This window comes from Epinephelus moara, chromosome 23 (genome assembly GCF_006386435.1).
Source record: "Epinephelus moara isolate mb chromosome 23, YSFRI_EMoa_1.0, whole genome shotgun sequence".
NCBI classification, from domain to species: Eukaryota; Metazoa; Chordata; class Actinopteri; order Perciformes; family Serranidae; genus Epinephelus; species Epinephelus moara.
The window spans coordinates 21,596,465-21,613,561 of NC_065528.1; the positions used below are offsets into that span (position 1 = coordinate 21,596,465).

Below are 17,097 nucleotides of genomic sequence, written 5' to 3' on the forward strand. Positions count from 1 at the left end.
GTTACCAAGCCTTTGAGGTTCTTGTGGCTAACAGTAGCACTTGTCTGTAAGCCATCTTGCACCTTGCATTAACATGTGGCTTTGTAAATGTGTGAATGGTCTCTAAATGACTTATCTTAAAATAGTAGAAATATGTTGCTGTCCTTGGGCACCACATGGGCAGAGCATGTGTGCAGCCTATAGTAATGAATGCAATTCTCTGCCTTCTCCATGTCTTACTCCATGAGCCCTCTCCCACATTCACACCCCCTAACCCCACGAGCAGCAACAACGCCAAGATGAAGGAAGTGCCAACATTTGCTGCGCTGCGACAGTTTCGGGTTGCGGAGCAGGTCACATGTCACAACAGTGGAAAATCATTGTGATTGGATCTCCAAGCCAACAGCTGGCATGGTATGGTTGAATGACAGTGGCTAAGGTTAACCCTTTCCACACAACAGCAGCAAACCCAGAGCTCAGCAGGAATACGAGGTGGTTTAACCCGAGGACCAGAGTCTGGTAAATCCCAAGTCTCCTCTCTACCGTAGCCATTTGCGGCTGCTATCACACATCCGATGCACACTGAATCCCCTACCCAGAAGGCTGTGGCGAGGAGAAAACAAGTGGATCGGACAACAGTGGTGGGCATCTCAGAAATACACTCATGTCTTTGTTTCCACGCGAAGGAAACCCTCTGGCAGTTTGTACACCTCTACGTGCCAACAACTTGATGCAAGTCAAGGATAGCAATTCTAGGGATCCCTCTGCAATGGAGCTGCCTAATGCGAGGGGTGGTATTTTTAGCTTCCCCCAGACTGCCCCCTCCCCCACTGCTAGCCGTTGCTGAACTGGGTCAGGCCATGTAAATGTGGAGGGTACAAAGCAGAGACACCCAGCCCTCCTTGTGCTGCATGGCTCGCTGCTGAGAGCGCTACTTCACCACACAGACTGGAACCTCTACACGGCGCTCAGACGCTGTCACACTGCCAGTTCATACGAACGCACAGTCAGAGGTGTCACCATCAACACCCTTTTCCTCTTCCACTCTTCCTACTTCATGTATGGAGCGACATGTAATCTAAAATGATAATCAACTGTAATCTCTGGATCTAAGGGGCAGCAGCTACCCAGGGAGGAGACGTAAATGTGTCGTCACCGTATATAATTTTTTAAGAATACTTACACCACAGTTTTGGCGTTATTACATTATTTTGAGCTCATTTATAAATAAGTTTGTACATCAAAAATGAATGACTCTTTGGTTTCTGACACCCAACACTGCAACTACTTTATCCTACTAAATAAATCAGTGTACTTTTGCTGCTGAGCCTGTATCCTAAGAAAAACATATTCTTTTTTTCAACAAGTACTGTCCTATGAATTAAATATATATATATATATATATATGTGTGTGTGTGTGTGTGTGTGTGTGTGTGTGTGTGTGTGAGAAAGTATAGATTTTTTTTATTTTTAATGATGTATTTTAAATGTATGTAATGGTTGTGTGTGTGTGTGTGTGTGTGTGTGTGTGTGTGTGTGGACCATTTGAGTCCGTAATAAAGATTATTATTATTATTATTATTATTATTAAATACTCATATTTTGTCTCATTTTCTTGAAATGGAACAATGAAAAAATTAAAGGTGCATCCCAAAATCCATGCAGCTGAAAAACATGCCAGCCTGAAACTGAGGCTGGACTTTGTCTCCTTACATCTTAACACAGAGGAGACATTAATTCTAGCTTTTGGTGCACAGAAATGCCTCAACATTTTCTTCATGGAGGCATTTGGTCACCTCTAAAATAATCTCTCAAGACAGATTCTGCAATCTACATTGTAAAGGAAGAAAAAAAATTTTTTTTTACCGATGGATTTCCAGATTGCCTCTAAAATGACAAGCAGCAGGTTGCTTCAGACTGACTTTAAAACAGTTATTTTTTAATGAAGATTTCTTTGTTTCCCTGGCAGAAAAAGGGGAATAAATTACAACAAAAACAAAATAAGCAACGACAAATAAGTACAGATATCGGCTATCGACCAATTGTATTTTTAAAAATGGGTTTCGGCCCAGACTTATGCGGTAAATCCTGAGTTCTTGTTAAACCTTAAATTGACGCAATCAACAAAATACAGCTGATGTGGAAGGTGGACTTTCAATGAATATCACTATAAACCTCATCAATGTACGATGTCAGATGTCACACAAAGGTTACAGTATTCCATTATGTCTTCACATCAGTACAACCTCCTATCATTGTGACAGTGGCTGTGTAAACGGTGAGAGGTCATGTGATGCAATCATGTACGTCTGAGGTGCTCAGTAATTTCCAAGCACTGCTGATTACTGAAAGACTATCCTGTGGTTAAAGGTAGCCTATAATCTGTGACCGACACACTTTTATTCACAGCATTATTTATTTCTTTTTTTGGCAGGATTAAATATAGTATAAAACATTTTAGGTACTGAATATTAATTAGATTTATCCCAGCCTTAGCACTGTCAATACTGTAGAGTCAGCTTTAAACCGTGACTGTGAAAATATTAATGTTTTTTTTCCCCTTAGAGGAGAGAAAACCAGGCGGGATGGTTTTATTTAGCCGTCGCAGAGTCCTTCATGTCCAAAGGATGGAAAATATTCCAAAATGAAGCATCTTTCATCGAGCCACTTTGAAGATGAGAGGCTCTATGTGTTCTTTGTTATGTGTGATTCTACAACGCAGCCCAGTGGCTTCAGGTCCTGCTGCCCTGCCATTTGCAACCACAGTCTGACCTTGCTGTCCTTACCATTACAATCTCAGGATGCACTGGAGTTGAGCATTAAAGTAATTTCACCCAGACTTGCGGTAGGGAATGCAATTTGTGATAGCCAAACATATATGTACACAATTCTATTATAGACTGAGGTAGAAGTAAATCAAGTCTGAAAGCTAGTGCTGGATAGGGCTAGGTTGCTACACAGCACTCTCACCCTGATCCGATGTAAGTCGGCCAAAACTCTAAATGTTGACATTATTTTTTTCCCCAAAGACTATATCATAATACATTTCAGTCTAGTGTTTCAAGATGAATAACATCTAGATTCACATGGGCTACCTTTATCCCTCAGGAGGGGTTCAATCTAACTATCTGTGCTTTCACCGTCAGTGACACTGCATTCAGTGCGGCTAAGCCACTGCTGTAATGGCGGTGTCACCAGAAAGCCCAAGACAAAAATCTGTTGGTGGATTTGTCTGTAGATGGAGAGAAATGTGCTCTGAAAAAAGAAACCTGAAATCTTAAAGGTGTGACAGACAATGTGAAATGTGACCGTTCTTATTTAGTGCCACTCAAGAGAGGTCACCAACAGGTCTGGGTACCATACTTTGAAAACAGGCCTTGGGATTATGTACCAAATTACAATACCTGGGGAGTAAATCGCTTCAGCGTCAGTGAGCCAATACGCATGCAGCACGCTTGTACCAAGATCTAATAATGTTAGTGATTGGCTGTCTCACATTTCACGTCGTAAAGGTATGCAGGAAAAAAACTATGTTACGCCCAGAGATGGGGGTATTTTGAGAGGCTTGACTGCAGCGTGTGTCGTATAGGTGTAAAAAAAAATCTATTAGACGAGATCAAAGGTGGTGCTCCATTCTATTAGGCTCCATGTCAAAAGTGTGTGATGCAAAGTTACTCCATGTTTGACTGCATGAAGAGCAAACCGCAGCCATCTTCTTCTCAGCATGCATGTTCTCCTCACGTTCCAGAGCGTCCTTCAAAATCTCCACCACTGGATTCCCCCTCATCAGAGATTACTGAGGACAGCGCTATGATGAATGGGATTTAAGCATGTAGCGTTTAACAAACATTAAATTTTGGCCTACTTGTACATGGTTGTTTTCTGTAGTAGGTGCAGTACTTAAACTAGGACCCATGTAACATTTCATATTGCGTGTGTGTGCTGAACAATTCAAGTCAAGAGTTGAAACAGACTATTTAAATTGCCGCAATGTGTAAACTACCAATACCAAAATTTTTTGAAAGATACCCAGCCGTAGTCACAGAGATCTTAACATCACAAAATAACGCATGAGATGGAGCTCTGGAAGTCTGGGAAGAGACCTGTATGGGTAGTCATTATACATGTACACCCCTTTTCAACCAAATTAGCTCTGGTTCCTAAAGTGGTTGTGTTCAGGACTCTTGGAACCTTGGTGCTATCTAACAGAACCACCCGAATTTCCACCTGTTTTAAGCACTAACCACTATGGTCAAGGATGCTTCCTCGACGGAGGGCGTTGCACGATGCACAACATAAGTAAACAGTAGCAGCAAAATGATGGATCGCATTGATAGTCTTCAAGCTTTTGTTCTGTTATTTCAGGTATTTCTTTTGGATGGACCAACAGACGCCCTCTTTATCTGATGATTTCTCACTTAATGTCTCTATTGTTGCCTTTTCCATCCTCTCTTTCCAACCTGCAGACTATTACACGCCCACTGATGATGCCATGGTTCACACTTAAGGTCAAGGAAAACCTGCTGTTTTTGTGGTCACAATTGGAAACTAACTTTTCAGGTTGCAACAAAATTTAAACGGTTTAAAACTAGTTGTGAGAACTGGATAGGAGCCTGTTCCATATTGGTGGAAAAGGTTTCAGTGGCTACACCAATATGACACTGCAGCCACTGGCTTTTTTCCACTGGTCTGATAGCAATGTTTCAGTAAACTGTCACAATGACAGTTTGAATGTGTGGAGAAAATAACCAATACTGCTAGACTCCAAAGCAGTTTCAATGTTTTGTTTTATACACTTAATTATTTTGCCATAAAGTTTAACAATAAATAGTTATTTTCAATTCTCTAGACATATGCAGACACTAATAAGACAGCTACATCTTCCACTCTACATAAAAATGTAATTGTGATCGGTGGCACGTCAGGCCATGAAGCCCACCAGCTTTCCAGAAATGCCAAAACTAACATAATAAATGTCTGCTAGACTGACTCTCAGCATAGTTAGACCTTCTGGCTGACTTGATGACTAATTCATGATATTTTTCATAGTGTGCCATATAATTGTTTTAGTGGGCAGGATCATAGTTTATCTGATTAGTTTTGCCAATTTTTCAAATTATAGCCCCCTCGGTGTCCCTGCAACTATTACATTAACTCCTCTGTTTTTTAAAAAGCATATTAATTTTTGTCACACCTGCATTGTCCACTTTCTACTGCTTTATAGGCCGCACTTGAATTAATAAGTAGTAATGAATGAGTCAAACTGCACGTAACCTAAAACCTCTGCTTGGAATAACCTTGGATTTACAATCCACACAGAGTTAGAAAGATAAGCAAAACTTCATAGGTAAATAGTACCATAAACATGTTGAACTTGTGCATGGTAGAAAAGCAGACTATATTTAGCTTTCCATGTCAATGTCACCTTAGATTAATGACCTACAGTGGCTTGCTATCTAAAATAATGCCTTTTACTAGGCAGTTACAGAAAATTTTACAAAGAAATGCAGACTGAACAAGTGTAAAATATTATCAACTGTTGCTATTCAGAGTACTACTGAATTTTGGAGGCTATGCTTGTAAGTGACTGAAGTGCAGAGCATGACAATGGCATCAGTGGACATATCAAGCAGCTGTAAGGGGGACTCATCCGTGATGAGTTAGGGACAGACGTGACAGGCGAGAACTGCCTGGAAGAAAGTGTGCTCAGTACACTGCATTACTTCGCAGTGACTATGTGACTACTAAAAACTCCCATGCCATGAGAAGCAAGCAACACTTACTTTAACAGTAAGCTATGATGTTGAATTACTAGAAATCACATCGTCTCCAGCATGGCTAATTAACCTCATGCGCACTGCATAAAGACACCAAGTGTTTTAGTCATGAAAGGTTGTTGGTCTAAAATTGAAAGTAGGGAAAACACCTTCAGCCAAGGAGGTCAAGTGATCTTACCTCTGAGATACAACCACTTTCCAAAACAATTTACAAAATAAGAGTAAAAAAATACTGACTCATATCCTTCAGGGCGAGCAGTGTTGTCAATAGTCAGCCATTATAAAAAAGCGTGGTATAGCAAGGAATAAGAAAGGATATTTTTGGCATTCTTGAGTGACAGCAACAGTCTGAGTTCAAAGGGCTCAGACACAGCAACAGATAGTGTTACTGATGGTTTAAGTGAATCATTGAACAAACTCCGAATCTCTATACATGCTGAGCTAGACAGGTTAAATAAAATATCACTCAATACTAAACCTGGATAATATTTTACTACTGTAGTAACATGTAGAAAATACAGACACATTCAAAACTGAATGCCAACAACTGTCAATGCATCACACACATACTCTGCGGCAAGGTATTCTGACCATAATGCTTGGCCATGGAATAGCTTAGCTGACATTATAGTATGTAATACGTCTACGCTAACCACTACAGTGACTGGCACACCTTGTCTCATTGAATCACAGTCTAAATTCAAATGTATTTTGATAAAAAAAACAAAAAAACTGCAACATTATCTGCAATCCACTGTAGGATCACAGGTCATTACACAAACACAGGAAGACACTGCTGGCGCTGCAGCAAACCGGGTGCTATTTAATTGGATAAGGAGTGATCCCTTCAACTAGACACCAAAAGGTGCTCAGTGCCTGCACTCCACATCAACCTGGAAACTTGCAGGCGATGTTTGCGAAACTACAATTACGTTATCTATTAAAGGTCAAGGGTGTAATGTTAATATACGGAATCAACTTGTAGTAGCTGGAGAGCTTAGGGAATATGAACTGTATTACCGTTAGAAGACAACTGGCATTTAAAGCGACATGTTGCGTTCAGGGTTTACGGTTTTTTTGAAGATGAGGTTGCGGTGTTGGTCATAAATGAACGTTTTTTCTTTAAATAACGTTATAGCTGGCACTGATGAAGTCCTGCTATGACATTTAGGTTTGGTAGGTAGCTTGACTTTATGAAATAGGCTTAGCGTTGCGGGTAAAGGCTGGGTTCAGGGTAAGCTTTAAGGGACACAAATCAAAGGGGGAACTGAGTAAGACAACACGGGTAAATGATATTCCCCGAATGGGTGCGCAACTTCGACATCATGGGGAGACGTTAATGATTTTTATTTAAGTACAAATCTAGTATAGTCACTCTTAATTGACAGTGAGCCGACAAAATAAGTTCAATGTGTCCACACGGTTGACTCTCTGTGAGCTCCCTGAGCTGTCCGCGTGAGCCACCGCAGCGCGTGGTGTCCAACGGTCGGAGGATACCGCTCCATGTCGGTTAACGTTAGCTTACTGACATTATCTCTCTGTGTAAAAGGGGGTCCACATAACGTCAACCAGACTGAATGACAGGTCGTAAAACGTACCCCACGTTAGAATGAAATACAGGTAACTTTCTCCCAACGAGTCCACATTTAAAGCGACTATCGTTATTTCACAGGGAGTCTGTAAATTACGAGCCCCGACGTCTCAACGTCTCCCCGCTGTCCACGAGACACTGTCGCGTGGAGCCGAACGTTAAAAAACATCGTTCCAGGCTAGCGTACAATGTTAGCCAACTAGCTCCCAGGCGTTAGCTTATGCTGATTGCAAAGAAGTGATATACCACAAAAAGGCACTTCTAAAAGACTGTCAAGTCGGGAAACTTAGCCCAGAGCCATGCACAAGTCTGAGTAAACTAAGCACAATTAAAGAAAGCCTGGCAGCATCTCGGCTGATTAGCTACCTGTGTTGGAGAACGAGACGCCCAATGTCAGTATCTCTCCCAAGATATAACGCTGGCTAACGATGTTAGCTTGGTATAAAGCTAACAAACCAAGGCAGCCACCCACCGGTGGCTGGCCCTCGTTGATCATTGCACACAAAAATGAAGACTTTAACCGGTGTGGGTTTTCCATGCAGCGTCTGAATCACTCAGAAGCAGCCCTTATCTTGCGGCATTTTGTGGCGCTAGCGCAGAAAAGATAACCATAAAAAATACTCACTCCGTACTCTGAAGAGCACCCCAGGTCCCTTTCTCTCTGTAACTCCCCCTCAGTCTCACCAAAGACTAGACTCTCTCCCCTGATCTGAGGTAAAATCCCGCCCACTGCACTGTCACAACCACAACCAAAGGCTCCGGGCAGAGCTGTCAAGATAGTTCCCATCCCATCTGAGCGCATGGAAAACCCGTGTCCGCTTAACCGGAAACCATATGACACATGCGTACAGCTGTTTGCGTAACGGTTTACTGGCACCACATTAATCAGCAAATGTATATAAATATTCCCAATGAACACGGCAGCCATTCATAAAATTTTACACCTTAATAAAACATGTGCAGACAAAATAACCTATCTTCTTAATTAATATAATAAATATATTTGTCTGGATGCACTTTTCTAAAAATGGCGGATTAAATGTGAAATCATGTTGCACACAATATGGGACAAAAGCAGCCATAACATAACTTGGTCCACTTTCTCAAACGTATTTCTGACGAAGCCGGAAGTAAGCTGACAGGACTCATCTCGCCTCGCCTGCTTCACTTCTGTCACAACACCGCCGGGGACATGTGATGCACGTCAAAAGGAGGATGGGTATGGACCGCTGGTGTGGATTCCCATTGGCTCAGCCGGCATATCAGTCGCCTATGGAAACGGTTACGTCATGATCCCCTCGTACTCCCTCTTTGCTCCCGTGTCGCTTTATAATAACAGGATTATTCAACACCCCCCCCCCCAACACATCATATGATGCAGCCTGCAAAAAAAGTGCACACCGAAACCTCATCGTTTCTGCTGTCTGCCCGTCTGAACTCCACCTAGGCTACAAGAGGCTCTTCCCTCGGCGCCTAATCAAACCTGACGTCATTGTTTCCATGACGTAGCGCTTTTTTTTCTTCTTCTTCTGCGGATTCAATGCCTGTATTCTTTGCGATTCTTTGGTCCTGTTGAGAGGGAGTCACACACTTGACAATCAGCCTTCCTATTCCTGGGGCCAACTGTCAGTGAGGTGCAATGAAGCGCAGTGCATTACAATGCAGGCAGAGGCCCATCTTTTCTTTTACCATTCCCTCAGACTTCTATAGTGTGCAATATAAATTAATCAACACATATGTTTCACAGTAATGGAGCAATTGTATATAAAGTAGCATGAAGTGCAAGTCAATTAATTAGAGATACAAAGTGCATGTTAAGAATGTTAAATATGTGCACGCCAAGCTGAATAATGCATCACACATCTCGTCTTTGCACGAACCGGGTCAGGTAAAGAAACCGTCCTTTGACTAACAACTTTATCTTAACTGTTATGACTACGTGGTGGACCCCCAGGTTAACAGAAGACATGGGTGTTGGTAGATGATAAACAGAAAACAACTCCGGTTGAGGTCAAACCTCGGTGTAATATACTTGCTGTCTTGACATAATGGGATTTATCATTAACACAGAAGCAATTTGGCCTCGTCAGATTTGGTAACAGGGGAAAAGTTCACGATGTTTATGCCTGTGTGCAATTTAAAAGTTGGAAAATTTCAGAACTTGTCGACTCAGATCCACGTCAAGGGGAGGAAAGAGGAAGAGAAGAAAAAAAACCCACTTAAATTATGTAAGTTGAGTTATGCAATTATTTGTTCTTACGCCTTGTGTGTGATTTGACTGAATCGATTCAGTCAAAAGCAGAAAGAGGAACAATCAGTAAAAATGCACAGATAGACAAAAAGATTTACACAAATAGATCGATAATATTACAAAGAATATGCTAGATATTTTCTGCAATATGGCAGCATTTTGTTGTGGTTGAAAATTAAAGATTGGAGAAGTAACGTGGGTGGATTTTGACCAGTGTGTTTTTTAAAAGCAGCCCTCCTCAGTGAGAAGACGCACCCAGTCGAGTCTGGCTGTCACATATGCTTCCCCACACCCTTCACACATTTCTCAGCTGTCAGTCAATCTTCTGCTGTCAAACTTCAAACTAGAACTGTTGCACAGCAGCGCTTCAACGCTTGTGTTTTTTTTTTTGTTCTTTTCTTGTACATCCAACAGGAACACAGGCCTCAGCTGAGCAGGGACTGGCAAACACGCTTTGCTCCGTGGGCCTTCAAACCCTGAAGTGGCGAAGCAGAGACGAGACCTATTTTTACGTCTGCCATTTTTCCAGTTCACTGTCAGTGGTTTTGGTGGCTTCCTGATTGGCAGCCTGTGGTGCTTTGTGTTTGGCCTACCCTGAGCAGATGTCCCTCGAACGTGACACTGATGCCACCCATTTCTCTCTGTCTATCTCTGGCTGTCCATCAGTCTGTTTATCGTCCCTCCCTCTTTATCTCTGACTTGTATACTGCAGAAGACAGGGGGACAGGCTAAACAAGAATGTAAAGGAAGCAACGTTAATATAGCTGGCATGGCTCAATTCAGTGGTAACAACACTTAACACATTATATCTTGTTTGTTCATTTTGTAAAAACAACTAAAGTTGCTTGTTGTGTGCAAGCCAGGATATAGTCCGGTACATAACCCCACATAAACAGGCAAATTGTCCCTTTTACACTTTGCTTGTTGCAACATTTCATGTGTTAATTAGTGATCCTTCCAGGTGCTAGATTTTGTGACCGCCAGAATGAGCCATGCTAGCATTTTACCCCGTTTCCAGTCTTTGTGCTAAGCTAAGCTAAGCTAAGCTAACCAGCTGCTGGCTGAAGCCGTACATTTAATTGACAGATATGAGTCTGGTATTGATTCTCTAATCTATCTGTCTATCAGAAAGCAACTACGCACATCTCCCAAAATGTCAGACTGTTAATGCAATATCTTTAAAGTCCCCCTTCATTCAAAAATGTGGTTTTCTCATTTTTATGTTCCCTAAAATGGCTGATTTGTATCTGAAAGGTTTGTCTCTAGAGAAGTGTCTTCACATTCCTCTACTGAAGGGAACGACATCTATGCGCTTCCCTAAAATCTGACATTCAAACGTATGCCAGGCAAGATAGATTAGATGCATCACTAATAGGAGAGCCAATTGCTGTCTATTACAGGAAACACATATCGACGGGGGAAGAGACTTCAACACAACACCGGCAAAGAAACCTGAAACCTCCGGCGCAGGGAGTGAAAGTTAGCATTAGCATTGTGACCAAAGAGAAATTTTCACTGAGGTGGACAATAAAGCTTATCCATTTTTCACAATCTACCTAAAACCCCATTGCAGCAGATATTATTGGTGGTTTCACAAGTATTAACTGTGTGTCAGGCAATGCCCGTTAGCCTACAAGCTAACTACCAACATAAACAAAATGAAGATGCTAACTACAGTCCCTACTTTTGTTTATACAGAATGCGCCTTTTTCGGGGCAATGGGGGGCGTGAGTAAGTAACAAAACATGTAGCTCAGCGTGTGACGTAAACAGTGACGTGGAAGGGAAGTCGCGGCTGGTCAGTCTTTCAGTGATTCTCTCGTAAGTCGGCTCGTTCTTCACCGTCCCCGTCATCTGACGGTTAATGGCCTCTTCGTTTGCGAGGGCAAGGAGGGTGCGCAACTCCTTGTCTCCTCAGTTGCTCATCTTTACAGTGTCTGTCAGGTTTGCGTTTCCCTCTTGCTACTAGCTGCTCGCTAATTCCTGCTATTAGCTGTTTCCTGTTTATCCGCCGCCAGTGGGTCGCACGTGCGGCGTCATCAACAGCTCCTCCCACAAGTCTTCAACAGCGCGGCGTCATCAACAGCTCCTCCCACAAGTCTTCAACAGCCCCTCCTGTTGCGGAAGGCCGCCTCGTTTTTTTAAAAATAAAAGGGTTCCACCAATATGACTACCCTACGAGGCGGAAAATTGGGCACCTCGGATCAACTCGCCAATCTGGATTTGTGTGTCTAAACGCTCGCAGCTTGCCGGCAAAACGGCCTAACATTCGCAGAAAATCTGGCAGTGTAAAAGGGGCTAATCTGCTCCTGGTTAAAACTCCTTTGTAGGAAAACTACTATATAATAATGATGGACAACAAAACATCTTCCCAAAAGTGAAGCCAAAATGTCAGATTGCTCCGTGATGGCTGGCTGCAGTATAGGTCATAAACCCCGCCCCCTTCATGTTAGCAGATGGGACATCATATAAATTTTACCCAAAGATGGTTTCTGTCATTTTAGGTAGTCCTTATCACGCTGATGTATGTTCCAGTGTTGGTTTTTCTGATAAGTTCGGTTTCAGTTTAGTTATTTTAGGTTATAAAAAGGGGTGTGACATAATGATTGACAGCGGTGTGTACCAATCTTGTGATCAATTGCGCTGCTCATGATTAGTCAGATGTGGGTATGGGCGGGACCTTGACCCATTGGAGATCGCTACTGCGCAGACTCTGGCTCCAAATGACGTCACCAATGCAACATGACAGCGGCTGTATGTGGGATATTTTGGCTTCATAAAACCATGTTAAACAAAATATATTAGTATTAGTGTAAGAATTCACATAATTTGAGACATGTGTGGACGTGGACTTTAAAGACAAGAGAAGAAATGCAAGCACACACACACACACACACACACACACACACACACAATGACACTATAAGCTATCAGAAGGGTTCATTAAAATGTACGTTGTATAAACAGGATTCTTTATGCAGAACTCATCAACTTTCCATGACAACATTTTCCTCCCAGTCAGCGGCGGATGTTTGTATTGTCTATTCTTTATCTAAATATGACAGATAATAAATTGGTATTCTGCCTTGTGTTATCAGAGCCTGTTTGTTCAGTTGAAACCACTTAATCTCTGCTTCAATCCATTTAAACACTTTGGGACCGCAGAAGTGATCAAGATGGTGAAGCCTCACACCAAGGACCTTTTAGCTGAATCCACACAACAATCTGCGAGCTGTCTGATCTTTTGACTTGTTAATGGAGACAGTGAATTATTTAATCCTGGAGATGATAAAAAACAGAGCATGTATCTGCAACAGAGGGCAAAGCAGCAATCTCAGGAAATGAAGCACTGCATAACAACTTAATTTGAAGTTTTTCAAATTGGAGAGACCAATCATTTTCCCCACAGCTGTTGTCTGAGTCTTGCTGTTGACTCAGTTTCTCAGTGGAAATTTGCCATATGCTCTGGAGCATCTTGTGAACTACTGTAAATGTCAAGTGTCATTAGCCCGTGTGCATGCTAATGTGTTGTTCATGCTGTCTGAGTAAGCATTAATGATGAGGCACGCCAAAAACTCTCCCAAAAGGGGATGTTGCCTTCAGGGTAACTTTTGCATTTATGAAAACCCACTCAAAACAGAAGCACTTTGTTAATTTAGCTTGAAAGAGAACACGTGGTTTCACAGATGAAGATGTTGCGGAAAACAAAATCAGAAGCAAAAGTGTTGTCACATATTAGAATAAACAAGAAAGCTGTGGCTGTGTGTGCGCTGTATGCATGTGTGTGTGTGTGTGTATTCATCCCAACATAGAACTTTAATTACTGGGGAAGAGCTCGACACACCAAGAGACAAGATAGCTTGACAAATAATTGCAGGTTCAGTTGGAGAGTGTCTAGCAACTGGCACCGCGCGAATGTGTCTGCTGTTCTGACTGTGAGAGGAACTTAGTTGCGGACTCGGCATCTTATCACAGTTTCAGATAGCAAGCTGCTGTGAACTGATTAAGACATTTGCACAAGTAACAATGCACAATGGAAAAGCCAAAGGGAATGGAAAATATAAATCATGAGCCACAGAGAGATTATCAGTTATTTCCTAAACAATTTTTAAACAAACATATGACTGCGGTGGAAAGGCCAATGGTGCACTCGGAGATCATGTGCCTCTGGAGCCAGGGCAAGTGGAAAATGCGAATGTGAAGATGTCTCATTAGGCGACTTGCACAACCAGGTCCCTATCAGTGAGGACATGCTGTATGAATATTGCTTCCTTTGGTCAACCGATCTTTCTACACCACTCTGTTTCTTGAACGGACGTTGGATTTTCCACTGGCTCAGCACATTGGCAAAGAGTTAGACGTGGAGGGGGGGGGCTTCCTTCTTTTGAAGAGGAAGAGGAAAAATTGTGTTGCATACTTTAGAGAAAGACTGCTGATCAGAAGCGTGATGATGTGTGAGAATTTTCCAATTGCAAATTAATCAGAAGCCCTGTTGTTCATCAAGTCTCTGCTTGTTTTTCGCAGTTTAGAGAACATGTCATCTTCTTGACCTCAGTGTCAGAAAGCTGCATTAACATTACACTATTTGGACCTGCTATTCAAGCAGGACAGTAGCTATATCAATCAGACAAAGTTTATATTAAGGATGGGTCTCGAGGATTGTAATAACAAACCGTTCTTATCTAACACGTCATTAGTCTGCCACAATTACTGTAATCACATTAGTCCTGAGAGCCACAAGAGTCCAAACATTGGTTTACGTCTGCTGGAGGAATCATCAATTATATGATTAACACTCACACTCTGCTGACTGGCAAAACAACTGCAGACACAGACGCATGAATTACACTTGTGATGCAGGTAAATATCTAAGAGCAGATCTGAAGTGAGACCTTGTGAAGCAGGCGCACACACAAAGACCCCTTGTGTGAGGGAAAGCTGAGAGAGAGGTGGTGGTGGTGGTGGTGGTAAAGGAGGGGTCTATCATGACTGAGCTTCTCGCCCTAGGCTTGCGCATGTTTGTGTTTCCAACTACCCCTGGAATTTACTGCAGGCACTGGCAAGGGCAGCCACACAGAGGTGAACGGCCTGTAGGATAAAGGCCAGAGTTGTTGGGAAAAGAGCTGCGAGGAGAGAAACAGAAGTCGCAGAAAGGGAAGAGAGAGATGGAGCAAAAGCACAGACGGGACAGACAAGGAGTTATTGTAAAAGAGTCAGCAAATAAGTGGACTGGAAATAGAGATGGTAGAACAAAAGCTGTGTGTGCGCATGTGTGTGTGCAGGGAAGGAGACAGTGGTCTTACTCAGCCCTGAGCCAGCAGCATTGAGATTATCTGGCCAAGTTTCCACTCGCAAACAATAATTCACCTCAAGTGCCCATTGAGGTTAGACTTTGTCAGGACAGCGACCCACCCAGCCCGAAACGAGGGTGTGAGAATGGAAGAGACTGTGTATGGTTATAGTATGCCTCCGCCATATAAACTTGTGTGTGTGTGTGTGAAGTCATAGAGGAGCCGTAGAAGGGTGTGAGCAGGGTTGAGGGGGTAGTGCCACTGCCCTGTAGGACATGTTTTCCATGGTCTGTTTTCCGTCGATATCTTCTGTATTTACATTTGGCTCGGCTAGCCGTGGAGCTGGAAAGTGTATTTCATTCAGGCCAGTGAACATTTACATGTCATAAAATGTAGGGCATATAAATAGTCTTGATTCAATTACGGCCAAGGCAGAGAAACCACCTGAGATTCCACATTTAGAGGCAGCGCAGCGCTCATGGAAAACGCTGCCATTAGACTCCGACAGGAAGGAACGTGGAAAACAAAACATACAAGACAAAAATATTGCAGAAGCAAACACTGGCTAAGTGTGTTTCAAGCTCGAAAACAACGTTTGCGAGAAACCATGAAGGCATGGCAGTTTGAAATGTTTACACAAGATTTCTTGATAGCAGAGTTTGTGTGCTTAAAGTTCCTCTCCTGGCACTGATTAAACCCCTAAAAACTTATCTATTCATCAAAATTACATATTTATACGGATGGGAACTGATAAGATTTTATTTCATTGTCAATTCTGCATACTGACCCGATTCCTTCCTGACTCCTTTATTGATTCCTGATCAATGTTATGAGTGGAGTAAAAAGTAGGCCTACACCGATTATTTAGCATCAATGCAACTGTTTTGTTATCTCTGACTTTAGAGAGAACATTTCTACAGCATTCGTTCACATTTAGGTTTTCTTACTCAAAGAGCAAATTTGCCTAAGCCCTGCTTCATGGCACTCATGTTAATTATAAAATAGGACATTTACCCTTAGTAATGGACATGTAGCCGGGTTGAGATGCAGTGGCAATCGTGTGTAGAGCTTCAAATACATGGCATTCCTTGAATTTAAGCCCATGTTGAGCAGAAAGATGTTTCAGCAAGTTGCTGGTGCTTCCACCCTTACTTGAAATTATTACTCTACAGACATTACAAGCAACACTGATGTCACCTTCCTTTATGAAATAAAGTCACATTTTGGACCATGTCCTCCTCTGACTCCCTGGCACAGCAGGGGAATAAATAACAAAAAAGTTGGTAGTGACTATTGGCGACTATCGGCCAAATTGCTATTTTAAACATCAGCATTGAGTAGACACGAGTTTGAAGTCATCATTTTGAAGTGCGCAACTGTAAGAAAAAACATGCCTGCATTGATAAACGAATTGATAAGCTCGAAGGTACATGATTCCGATGGATCGGCGAATTTGGACGATTTGGTTCTCAACTGGAACTGGCTCTCGATTACCGTCTCTACATATGCCTTTCATGGCTCAGAAGTAACTCTACACCTTTGCATCAACTAGTGCCGCCTCTGTCACCACCAGCCATTTACTTGTAGCTCATGTGTACCTGCTCACCTTTGACTTTTCTCATCGGTAGTAGATAACACAAGCTTGACTATGCTTTCAAACAGGTAGCAATGTTTTGCTGAGATTAGATAAACCTTGTTCTCGATCGCCAGCTTTGACAAGTTGAAGCCAAAGTGAAACTTAGCTTGCAAAATACCACTAAGTAGCCTGGCTTCTCCTCTAATATCCTTTGTTTTGCTGTAGTCTTATGCTATTAATGTGGAAAGCTTCACCCTGCAAGCTGAAAGGACTGGTTCCTTAGATCGGTGGTTCCCAGCTGGTGGGTCATGGTCAAAAAGTGGGTCTCAGATCCATTTTGAAAGGACTGCCAGTTACTCGCGAACGTGTCAAGTTTGTTAAAAACAAACTTTATTTTGAAGAACAGTGACTTTCTGGCACAGAGCTTTCATGCTGAAGTGCCATTTCCTGCTGTAGAGTGACTGACTCATAGACAGCTACTTGACAGAGACAACAAACTAGTTTGACAACATGGCCAAACGACTGTATGACACTGAATATATTAAAATGTGTGGACCTTGAACTAATGACTAAGAAACCACTGCCTTAGATATATGATGTATGAAACCTTGCTGTCTGATTCTGTGCTTTTGA

General features: G+C 42.3%; 1 protein-coding gene across 5 annotated transcripts in view; it reads right to left on the minus strand.

Moving 5' to 3' along the window:
• atp2b1a (ATPase plasma membrane Ca2+ transporting 1a) overlaps positions 1-8,124 on the minus strand; it is a 57,158-nt gene extending 49,034 nt beyond the window's left edge. For 4 of the 5 annotated variants that reach the window (XM_050035696.1, XM_050035695.1, XM_050035693.1 and 1 more), the window contains exon 1: positions 7,973-8,124. The gene's annotated coding sequence lies outside the window, so the exon portion shown is untranslated. The remainder of the gene's footprint in view (positions 1-7,972) is intronic. The other variant, XM_050035694.1, reaches the window with a different exon arrangement.
• Positions 8,125-17,097: the final 8,973 nt, after the last annotated feature.